Genomic DNA, 13,188 nt, shown 5'->3' with positions numbered 1-13,188 from the left:
TTCATTCATCAGTGGTCCAAGTAATAGGCATGGGCCACTTATTACATGCCAGGCTCTGTGTCAGGTGTCAGCGACGTTTCTTATATCTCTAATATCTCTCCTTTTGGGGTAACTTCTCCTACGATATGAGCATTAAACACAGTACGAGAGTGCAACCACACAATTAACTGGGGTCATAACTCAATAGTTTTGAAAACTGGAAAAAAGATTCTCCAAAAGATTGCGTGTTTGGGGTAATTAACCCAAATTTGACCTTTTGATGGAAAAGAAACTTCAAAGTTGAAAGAAATAAACTGGATAACTTAAACGTGATGAAGGGAGCTGCAAACGAACAAAGCTGCCATGATGCTTCGTGGGAAGATCTTTCCTCACTGAACATGCTGGCACAGGTAATTAACTTGTTTAATTCAGTCTTTATTAAAGTACAATTAATGTTGGACATCAGGGGAGGAAGAACAGAAAAATGGGGGACATTAATACCAAAGGTATTTTCATCAATAATCTGGATAAAATTGCTGATCCTTTGAGATTGTTTTTGGTAACCATTTTAAAATCTTTTTTTTTTTTATTGTGGTAAAATATACTAGTAAGTTTTTATTTTGAAAAAATGTCAAACTACTGAAAAGTGGCAAGATTCGTACACAGAAATTCCATATATCTTCATCAAGATTCAAGTGTTAACATTCTACACAGATGCCTCATTATTATTATTATCTATCTATCTACAGTCATTTGAGATTTAAAGGCTTTTTCCTCCTTCCTTTTAATACATGTTTGCTTCAGGTACCTAGAAGTCCTAACCTTTTCCTGTTTTGCCCTTAACAGAGCAGGATTATTGAAAAGTTCAATATGGTCTTAATTGTTTGCTACTAGAGCCTCCTTCAAAAGCTGCTTTAGAAACTCTCAAGTAACTAAATGTCAGACTTTAAAAACAAGTATAGAGGGCTTCCCTGGTGGCGCAGTGGTTGAGAGTCCGCCTACCGATGCAGGGGACACGGGTTCGTGCCCCGGTCCGGGAAGATCCCACATGCCGCCAAGCGGCTGGGCCCGTGAGCCATGGCCACTGAGCCTGCGCATCCTGAGCCTGTGCTCCGCAACGGGAGAAGCCACAACAGTGAGAGGCCCGCGTACCGCAAAAAAAAAAAAAAAAAAAGTATAGAAATGAAACTAAGTGAGTTAATGGAGACAAGTACAGTTTGTGTACCAAACACCAGTTAAAAGACTGTGGACATCCACTGTCAGGCTAGCAAGACTGAAAGGAAGAGTAACTTTTTTAAAAGGCCAAATGAAGACACAGTATCAGGATTGACATATATGTATTAATATGTATAAAATAGATAACCATTGAGAACATGCTGTATAGCACAGGGAACTCTACTTCACTGTACAGTAGAAACTAACACAACATTGTAAAACAACTATACCCCAATTGAAAAAAAAAAAGAAACCACAGTGGGGATGGAGGTAATGGTTCAATCCCAAAGTTGCAGAAGGTAAGGTTCCCCATCATCTTGGAACACATACACAGTTGCACTCACATACTCCATTTACATTATCTAACCTCACACACTACCTAGGAAAAGGCAAGCCATTTCAGAATAAACGAATAGGGAAAAAAGTTTACCCTGGTATATTGCAAAAAGGAAGAGCAGAAATATGTGTTATGAAATTCTGTGCTCAGAAAATTTCAGCTCCATGTGCAGATTCTCATCTGCCTTAGAGGGGAAAAAGCTGTTTCTCTGAGGTTCTGCTAATAGTTTCCATCCTTTCCTAGGAGAACTTGCTATTTTCATTAAAAGGCAGGTGTTAAGACTGCAATGTAGACCAGAAGAAACCAGCTGGGTTGGTACTTCTCCACATTTAACTTAGAGATCAAACTTCCCATTTAAAACAAAAGTATTAATTAATTAATATCAATAGAGATTCTGCTAGTTAATTCACTGAAAATGAAGAAAAAATATCCTCTGGGACAGGTTCAAAAGTTCCCTGTTTTGGGGTATTTTCAAAAATACTTTATTCTTTCTTGATGCTATAACTCACAGAATAGATAGACTTCAATATGAAAATGAGCCAAAGCAGAAACAAAAATGTATCATCACATTTATGCGCAAAAGCACACACTCAAAAACAAATTTTAGGCATGTTTTGTTTACAGAGCAATTTAAATGTAAAGAAGTTAAGTATTCTGAATGTTAAATTATCCTCTCCTTCAAGGTCTCTCCACCTTTATTTGCAGCCCAATCCTTCATTTCTACGTCGGCGGGAAAAAAGGTTTTGATTTTTTGCCATTGATAGGCACTTGCTCACAGCCTTTTTTTTTTTTTTTTTAACATCTTTATTGGAGTATAATTGCTTTACAATGGTGTGTTAGTTTCTGCTTTATAACAAAGTGAATCAGTTATACATATACAAATATCCCCATATCTCTTCCCTCTGGCTTCTCCCTCCCTCTCACTCTCCCTATCCCACCCCTCTAGGTGGTCACAAAGCACCAAGCTGATCTCCTTGTGCTATGTGGCTGCTTCCCACTAGCTATCTTTTACATTTGGTAGTGTATATATGTCCATACCACTCTCTCACTTTGTCCCAGCCAGCTTACCCTTTCCCCTCCCCGTGTCCTCAAGTCCATTCTCTAGTAGGTCTGTGTCTTTATTCCCATCTTGCCCCTAGGTTCTTCATGGCCATTTTTTTTTTAGATTCCATATATATGTGTTAGCATACGGTATTTGTTTTTCTCTTTCTGACTTACTTCACTCTGCATGACAGACTCTAGGTCCATCCACCTCTCTACAAATAACTCAATTTCGTTTCTTTTTATGGCTGAGTAATATTCCATTGTATATATGTGCCACATCTTCTTTATCCATTCATCTGTTGATGGACACTTAGGTTGCTTCCATGTCCTGGCTATTGTAAATAGAGATGTAATGAACATTGTGGTACATGACTGTTTTTGAATTATGGTTTTCTCAGGGTATATGCCCAGTAGTGGGACTGCTGGGTCATATAGTAGTTCTATTTTTAGTTTTTTAAGGAATCTCCATACTGCTCACAGCCTTTTTGCCAAGAATATTCTTCTAACTCTACACTGCTTGTCTAAGTACCTTGCACAGGAAAACAACTCTGATAATTACTGGGAAATATCTCCAGAACATCTTGTCCATATCCACCATTTGGTACTTATCACATAATTTCTTATACTGTCATCTAAATTTTCAACACAAATGTTTGTGTGTGTGTGTGTGTGTGTGTGTGTGTGTGTGTGTGTGTGTATTATCTCATCATCTGTCAAATGAGCTGCGGGAGGTCATGGGTTTTTCTTACATTTTTAAATATCTTTTATAGCACTTACAAGAGTACCTTTTACAAGGTGGCATTCAACTATATTTTTCATAAATTATCTACCTACTACAATATAATCAACTCTTTTCCTTCAAAAAGAGGTTTTTTTAAAATTGAGCTTTACATGAGTTTCCAAAATGATGAAATATTTTCTATTTTCCTATTTAAGAGGAAAAAGGCCCTTGTTTTTGCTACCTATACTATTATTTCTTAAGAAAATGATTGTTGAAAAGAGCTTGAAAGAATCATTTGTGGGACTTCCTTGGTGGCGCAGTGGTTAAGAATCCACCTGCCAATGCAAGGGACACGGGTTTGATCCCTGGTCCGGGAAGATTCCACATGCTGCAGAGCAACTAGGCCCGTGTACTATAACTACCGAGCCAGCGCTCTAGAGCCCACATGCCACAACTACTGAGCCTTCGCTCTAGAGCCTGTGCTCCGCAACAAGAGAAGCTGCCGCAATGAGAAGCCCGCGCACCACAATGAAGAGTAGTAGGCCCCGTTCCTAGAGTAGGCCCCGCAACTAGAGATCAATAAGGATCATACAGGATCAATTAAGTAGTAGGCCCCGCAACTAGAGAAAGCCCACGCACAGCAAAGAAGACCCAACGGAGCCAAATAAATAAATAAATAAAATAAAATAAAATAAAAATGCCAATCTTTTAAAAAAAAAAACATTTGCAATAAAATTCTCATTGGCTGGTACAAAACGTGATTTCTAATAACTTCTAGACTGATGAGTTTTCTTACATTAATGTTAATTTTTTTTTTTTTTGGAAATTGTAATCCATGGATCGTGATGTTTTCAGAAGTCTATCCTTTGAAAGGCAGCTTTTCTGTTGGATATAAGCCAAAGAATGCCTATTCTCATTAGGCTGAAAAGAATGTCAATGTGCTGAAATTGCTCTGCATTCACACCTACAAAGTTAATAATCAAAGTGCTCACGGAAGCTTTTTACACAAACCTAGGACTGAAATATGTTAGAATTTCCTGCCATTAACAATTCATATTACTTCCCCAGGAAACAATGAAAATCCGACAACCATATTAAGCAGACACCACTGCAATCAGGTTCCTGAGATACTGACTGCTCAGCATCATAGGACACTTAGCTCTAGTCAATCAATCACTCCAGTTAACAGGAACACAGAGTGTGTCCCTCACAAACGCTTAAGAGGCAGATGCCACTGTGACTTGGACCAGTTCTCATCTGGCTTGTTAAACTTTAGATCACCAGCATTATGTTGTGGAAGGGGTTCAGGTTTCGAGATCAGAAGAACCGAGTCTGAATTCAAACTACAGTTTACTGGTTATGTGATTCAGGGCAAGTCCTGTGACCAAGTCTCCACTTCCTCATCTGTAAAGCAGGGAAAATACTGCTTGCCTCACACAGCGTTGTTTGAAGCATTAAATGAAGTGATGTGCATAAACATTTGTAGGCCATTAAGCATTTTACAGGTGTCAACTATTTTTATAGAAACAGAAATCAATTTTACTTTAAGATAGCCAACAGGGCTTCCCTGGTGGCGCAGTGGTTGAGAATCTGCCTGCCGATGCAGGGGACACGGGTTCGAGCCCTGGTCTGGGAAGGTCCCACATGCTGCGGAGCAACTAGGCCCGTGAGCCACAACTACTGAGCCTGCACGTCTGGAGCTTGTGCTCTGCAACAAGAGAGGCCCCGACAGTGAGAGGCCTGCGCACCGCGATGGAGAGCGGCCCCCGCTTGCCGCAACTAGAGAAAGCCCGCGTGCAGAAACGAAGACCCAACACAGCCATAAATAAATTAAAAAAAAAAAAAAAAAAAAGATAGCCAACAATGTCTAAAAATTCTATATGCCAGTAAAAGTAACTGCCAACTAACACTAGAAAGCTGAATTTTTCCTTCAATAATACATATAATTATTATTGTTGAATATTTCCCCAATTGCATTTCACATATTTATAGAATATTTTATAACATTTGCCCATGCATATCCTATTTTTAAAAATCAGTTATTAATAATAAAGCAGAAAGTCTTTTTCATATAACCCTGGGTTAACGCTAAGTGGCAATACTGTACAGCTCTTTGGGGACATACGAACATCTGAAATAACTTTCAAGGACAATGCAAAATTCCACCCAGGACTTTTTCCTAATAATGAATGGAAATACTTAGAATTCATTCATAAAAGATTTACATCAACCTTTTCCACAAATAGCATTTTCTGTAACTCAGCAGGCCTCAAAATCCTGTTTTTGGACTTTTTTTAAATCTTTGGGTTCTAAAGGTAGACGTATACACCCATAACTACACCAGGTTTTTATGAGCTGTTACATTTTAAAATATACGTTTTCGAAAGCATTTCTGGTGTTAATGATATAGACACATGAATAACAAATACATATCTGAAGGAAGAACACTCAGTAAGAGAAAATTAAAAATGTCTTCAAATTTGCCACGGCCATAGGGTATTTGGAAAAATAAAGATTTGTATAGCTCAAGGAGAATGAGGGAGAAGGAAAAGAAGTCCTGAATGAAGTCAGAGAAGAACCTGTAAGCCATGGGAAAGAGTTTTGTGGGAGGCTATCGGATGATTCTGAGTAAGAAATCAACATGATATGACTTATTTTTAGAGAACCGCTCTAGTTGCTGTGTGGAAAATGAACTATTAAGGGGCAAGAAAAGAAACAAGGATATCAGTTAAGAAACTACTGCAGTACACCAGGTCAGAGATGACGGTGGTTATGACTAAGACGACTGAAGTAGAGGAAGTAGGAAATGGTCAGGTTCTTAATGTATTTAAAGGTTGAAATGGCAAGAACTGCTGATGGATTGAATGCGTGATGTGAAGAAAAGAGAAGAATCAAGGGCATGTCTTGGTTTGGGGCCTAAACACTATGTGAATGGTGAAGTCATTTACAAAGGTGGAGAACACTTGGGAAAGAGTTGTTTTCATGACCAAAATCAAGAGGTCTGTTTCTGATACAAGTTTGACCTATTTTACAACCAAGTGCAGGCATTTAAACATTTGAGTCTGAAGCCATTACCCTGAATTAGCTCACCTAGGGAATAAACAGAACAGAGAAGGGAAAGGATCAAAGAACTGAACCCTGAGGCTCAGCAATAATTACAGCTGGGAAAAAGGAGACAGCAAAGGCGGCTAAGGAAGAGTAGCCATGAATGTAACTGATCTGACTTTATGAATATGACTATATTTCTCTCTGTTCTAGATTTCCCCACTATTGAATGGAGGCCTCCAGAGCACAAATGATCCAACCTTCTTGTTTTCATGAGGAACTGAAGCCGACAACATTGAAAGTTTTGTCGTTTGAATCAAACGACATTGAAAGTTTTGCTACAGAATTGGCATAACCATAACTAGAACCTAAGTCTGCTGATTTCAAAACCCATTCTCTCTCCATCATAAAGAGCTACCTGAAGATTAACTAGGCAGTAACAAGAACAGAATAATTTTTATTTTTGTTTACTTCTGAAAAGTGGATAACTTAATACCAAACCTACCACTCAAAATTTAAAAATGAACCTAAAGTACTGTTTTACATCAACTTCTACAAAACTGACTAGTACGTCAGATGCTCAACATTCACTCAATGAATAAATGATCATACTATATGTTTTCATTCCAAAATAATTTATCCTGCACTTCTGAAATTCAACACTTATTTTAAAACCTAAAGCAAAAACATGAATCCTATGTTTTCAAATATCTAAGTCTCAAATTTAGGAGAAAAAGGAAAATTAACAAATATGGTCTTTATCAAATACTGAAAGAGTAAGCCAGCATAAAATAAGAGAAAGTAGTCAATCTGCTAATTGAAAATCATTACAATTTACTATCTCTGCCAAGAGAGCTCTGAAAATTTGTATACATGTGCAATTAACACTAAATATAACAAAGAAAAACAAACATTAATATGAAAGGGAACGTATATTCAAATGAAGGATAAAGAAAAAAACCACAGAAGACACTCCAGCACATTTTGTCAAGGCTATATGACACATTACATGTCAAGTAGCAATGTTGTTACTGCTACTTCTTTTTTGTTGCTGTTACTGCTATTTCTAAATGAAGTTAAACAAAAATGTATAGCCAAGTCTCAGGTAAAACTGTGCAGCCAGTGATTAACATTTACTTTAAGATACTTTCTTCTAAGATTGTATTCTTACATATGATTAAAGAACCGTAAGCGTGGCAAGTGATGACAGGTTACTTCCTATATATGCAGATCCTATAAAAATGCGATCAACTTTGATTATTCTTAACTACAAATAAAATAATCGACAGCCTCACATGACTGCTTCTGGGAATCTCAACTACGAGGCAATTAGAGTTTCCCTATTAAAACCTATTTATTTTGCCTCAAATAATATAATATGAATTTACACTAAACACACACATTCCTATTTTTTTAATTAAGCAGCTTCTAAAGATCAGTATCTTGTAGTTTAAGGTGTACATTTGCATACAGGATCAATTAAGATAATACTGCAATAACTTGGAACACTTTGAAAATAAAAGAGAAAATAGGAAAAGACTAGATCATAGCTATAAATCTGGATCAACAAATAAAAACAGATAGTAATTTTAATATCAACGAATTATGCTTGCGGCAAAAACACTTATGTTTTTTCACACTATACAGATTATATTGCAGATTCACTACAATGAGAGCACTTATAGTTGATGACTGATACACTTCCTTATGTCATCCCTCTTAGAAGGTATTATAATTAATATTAAAAAAAATGGGGCATTGGCTTCTAGAAAACATGAAGGCAACAACACTTTCATTTGTATAATACATGCCTGCCTAAGGTTTTGTAAATCTAAGACAATATACGTGTTTGACTTGACATTTTTACACTAAGCTGGTTGAAGATGGATTCTGTTTATTTTAGTGTATATATATCTTAAGTTTAGTGCTTAATTTAACAAATAAGAACAGGAGTAATGCACTGAATAAAATCCTATTATGCACCAGAGGAGGTGGGTCAGAGGCAAGCACAGCAATCACTGGATTATCCTGGACATTAAGTATCTAATGTTCTAATTTAGACAAGTACCTTAAGCTAATCAAATGCATTAAACAGAACGAGTCTTCTGACAGGCTGCAGTGTATAGCGCAAAGGGAAGAAAACTGGTTAAATGAGTGAGATACTGAAAATGATAACAACTAGTTCTTTCAAATTATCATTTTTCAAGTTGATTTAACTTTGTTAGAGTTTTAAAAGTATAATGTCAGAGAAAATATTAATAATGCCTGTAGTTTTAGAAGAAATAAAATTTAATAATTAAAGGTCCTTTTTTCAACATCAACCTCCTATATTATATGGGCTATGGGAATCTTTATTTTACTATAGATTCAGATTCAGAACTTAAGTCTCTCAGACCTCCCAGGAACTGAGCAAATATTTCTTGGGAAAAATCAGCCTTGTGTTTGGGGTTCCTTTAGTTTCTAGACTGTTGTGACAACACCATGAGATCATGATAAGCTGTACTAGCTGATAGAGTATAAGATTAAGATTTAATGTATTATACAACATTTGAGATCACCTAGATTTATCAAAACGAGAAACTGACTTGGACACGTTCAAGGGATTAGAAGGTAAGATTGGGAAGCAAACAAATTAAAAGCCAACCTAGTATTTCACTTGAGAGAATACTTGTTTTTACTTGAGAATAATTCTTATCCTGTTTTGTGAAGGCAAATTTTTAAAGATAAAAAGCAAACAAAGATGTTTTAGCCCATGAATTTCATCTCTCTTCCAAATGTGTCAACCATCATGGAATACAGGCTTATCACAACTCTACTTTTAAAACATATATATCTTTACTTTTCTAAATATATTAATTTCTGGGTGATTTCGTGGGTTATTTTATGATCCGTGAGGCTTCAATACTTTTCTTCTATGGCTACAGGGAAAACCTGACATGCATTTACCTAAAAACTTGCTTTTAAGCAAGCTAATTTAGAACATTTTATCATTCTGATACAGTAGGCTTATATTCTAGCGCTACTGAAACAAACATCTAGGACCAAGATGGAGCCACTCCTGCCTAGGGTGCCATGTCAGCAAACTGAAACTTAAGATAACTTTCAGGTCCCTGTAAATGCTCTGCTTGACCAGAGACACCGTGTATCCAGTCAGCCAATCCCCACAGGCCAAACCAATTCTCGGCTCTATACTTATTTCTTTGTTCCTTCTCACCCCAAACAAGGTTGACTATGGGGCCCCAGCCAATCAGACATTTTCTATTTTTCTCTTCCTTGTTCTTTATTCTTCATCCTATAAAAACTTCCTGTCTTCTGCCCCATGTTGCACTTCTCCAAATGGAGACTGTTTCATGAAGTGTTAAAGTTAATTTGTATCACCCAAACTGTCTTCTTTAAATCATTTTCTAACAGCACTAAACAGTATATGGCTAAAAAAATAATTTATTCTTGCAAATCAATATTGTTAAAGAAAAAACAGCTCATGACATTATATCAATTTAGTTATAGAAATGATACAACATAAATTTACTAGATCTGTTTTTTGCCTAACTAAAAATGATAATGTGACAAGAAAGGATATATAAATATATATCATGCTTCTACAATCTAGTTTCTAGTATCTTGTTGATTTGAAAAATTCACGATTTCTTTAAGGTACTTTATCTGGGTCTGGTTTTTTTTTTTAACTCCAAAATATTATTTTGCTATGTAGCTAAAAAGACAAGCACTATCAATACTTTAGAAGCGCTAACAATGGTGGAATCAGGCCACAACACAGAGAAATGCTGGACTGGAGGAGAGAGGAGACTTGGTTTTGAGCTCACTAGCTTTGGAGTCTTAGGCAACTCAATCTTTCTTTGTTTCCATTCCCTTACTTGCAAAACAGTAGTCAGAGTAAGCAATCATCTCTAACATTCTCCAAGAGTCTCTCTAAACTGTAATTAAAATTAATGAGGGAGAAAAAAATCTTACGATTTTATCTTCAAGTGGAAACAGTGACACCAAGCAGCTCAACAGATGAAAAAGAAAAATACAATATACATACATATAAATATATTTAGATATAGATATGAAAGTTTCTACTAGTACATGTGAGTCACTGGCCTTTGAGTAATTTCTCTTGACTACTCCCTACTCTGCCCCCATTTAAAGAGACTGACGAAATAACGGCAGCAATTTTTGACATCATTATTCTTAGCAAGGCTTTGCATTTTGTTTTTATTCTCCTCGAGAATAGGCGTATTTGTATTTTGCTTCTGAAAAGGGTGCAGGACATCATGGCAGACCGATACTCTTGTTTTAACAACTAGAAAAAAAACCCTTGATAAATGGTTAAAAATATATTTATGAGAGAATTGTGGGAGCAACGAGAATTTTATATTATCTAAAATTCCAAAGAGGAAAAAGTCCTTCCTAGGTGAGCTGACAGTAACTGGCTTCTTTCTTCCGCAGAAGCCTTTGACAATTCTTAGAGTGGGCTAAGGATAAGATTTGGACCAAGTGGAGGCCCACTATCTTAGGAAAGAGAAATTAGTACAGCTTATCATGATCTCACGGTGTTGTCACAACAGTCTAGAAACTAAAGGAACCCCAAACACAAGGCTGATTTTTCCCAAGAAATATTTGCTGAGTTCCTGGGAGGTCTGAGAGACTTAAGTTCTGAATCTGAATCTTCAAAAAGGCAGAGTGAGATCTCTAACTCAGGTAGTGTTTCAGAGACAAAGTACTACTAGAAGTAAGAGATCTGTAACAAACACATAACTAGCTTCTAACAATCAATTATGAGGAAATACAAGGGAACATAATGAATGACAATTTCGTAATGCAATCAGCAAAATACAGACTAAGGGATACTCCTCAGTACAAATGGTCAGCTTTCTTACACAAATATATTGCAAGGGAAAAAACAAAGAGGAACCTATTGATTAAATAACTTAATAAACATGGCCACTTTTTGTCATACATGGACCTTAACTGGATCTGAATGCAAAGATACAAAAGGAAAAAAAAATATTATGAGACTGTAAGGGAACAGGGATATCTGACAGAATATTGAGATATTAAAGATTTATTTAATAATGGTATCATAGTATTGGGTTGGCCAAAAAGCTCCTTCGGTGTTTAAAGTAAAACTAAAAGACGATTTTTCATTTTCACCAAGAACCTTACTGAACAACATATTCACCGTTTTGTTCCACTACCATCTGCCATTTTCCAGGCAACTTCATAATTCTACCTTCTCAAAACCTTTTATCTTTTTGAGCAAAGAACTGTTCCAGGTGCCTTTTACAGTCTTCCAGGGAACTGAAATTTTTTCCATTAAGAGAATTTTGTAAAGACCGAAATGAATGGAAATCTGAAGGTGCAATGTCTGGTGAATATGGCAGATGAATCAGAACTTCCCAGCCAAGCTCTAACAGTTCTTGCCTGGTCATCAAAGAAACGTGCAGTCATGTATTATCCTGAAGGAAGATTATGTGTTTTCTGTTGACTAATTCCGGATGCTTTTTGTCGAGTGCTGTTTTCAGTTGGTCTAATTGGGAGCAGTACTTGTTTGAATTAATCATTTGGTTTTCCGGAAGGTGCTCATAATAGAGGACTCTCATCATATACACAACATCACCTTCTTTGGATGAAGACCAGCCTTTGGTGTGGTTGGTGGTGGTTCATTTCACTTGACCCACGATCTCTTCCGTCCCACATTATCGTACAGTATCCACTGTACAAAAAAAAGTGTACAGTGTACACTTTTCATTGCCCGTCACAATTTGTTTTAAAAATGAAACGTTTTTGTTACGTTTAAGTAGAGAATTGCACGCGGAAATATGGTCAAGGATTTTTTCGCTTAACTTACGTGGAACCCGAATAAGGTGACATATGGCCACCTTATCTTTGATAAAGGAGGCAAGAATACACAATGGAGCTCAATATCAAAAAAAAAAAAAACTACCCAATCAAAAAATGGGCAGAAGATCTAAATAGGCATTTCAGCAAAGAAGACATACAGATGGCCAAGAGGCACATGAAAAGATGTTCAACATCACTAATTATTAGAGAAATGCAAAGCAAAACTACAATGAGGTATCTATCACCTCGCACCAGCCAGAATAGCCGTCACCAAAACATCTACAAACAATAAGTGCTGGAGAGGGTGTGAAGAAAAGGGAACCCTTCTGCACTGTTGGTGGGAATGTAAATTCAGCCACTATGGAGAACAGTATGGAGTATGGAGGTTCCTTAAAAAACTAAAAATAGAGCTACCATATGACCCAGCAATCCCACTACTGGGCATATACCCTGCCTTCTTATTGAAAACCAAATCATAGAAATAGCAACAATTTCAAAAACGGCAGTAGGCTCAGTAACCTGTATTCCAAAATTATCTAAGAAAGACAGTTGTCTAGAATTAAAGCTCTCTAAGAATGGAATCCTACTTCTTTCTTTGGTAGTTTGATTTATTTCAAGTTCATTCATTCATTCAACAAAGTTGCAGATAAAATAGTCCTTACTGGAGGGCCTTCCCTGGTGGTCCAGTGGTAAAGAATCTGCCTTCTAATGCAGGGTTCAATCCCTGGTCAGGGAACTAAGATCCTACATGCCGCGGGGCAACTAAGCCCACATGCCATAACTACTGAGCTTGCGCTCCTCAATGAGAGCCCACGTACTGCAAACTACAGAGCCCATGCATTCTGTACCCTGCGTGCCACAACTACAGAGCCCACATACCCTGGAGCCTGAGCGCCACAACTAGAGAGAGAAAACCCGTACTCTACAACTAGAGAAGCCCGCGCGCCACAACGAAGAGCCCACACCGCAACAAAAGATCCCGTACGCCTCAACAAATACC

General features: G+C 37.0%; 1 protein-coding gene across 3 annotated transcripts in view; it reads right to left on the bottom strand.

Annotated features, from left to right (window-relative positions):
• APLF (aprataxin and PNKP like factor) overlaps positions 1-13,188 on the bottom strand; it is an 86,852-nt gene that overhangs the window by 10,831 nt on the left and 62,833 nt on the right. The gene's annotated exons all lie outside the window — the stretch shown is intronic.

Source organism: Phocoena sinus, chromosome 13 (genome assembly GCF_008692025.1).
Source record: "Phocoena sinus isolate mPhoSin1 chromosome 13, mPhoSin1.pri, whole genome shotgun sequence".
Lineage (NCBI taxonomy): Eukaryota > Metazoa > Chordata > Mammalia > Artiodactyla > Phocoenidae > Phocoena > Phocoena sinus.
The sequence above is the reverse complement of the archived record's forward strand: the minus strand, read 5'-3'. Positions and strand labels throughout refer to the sequence as shown.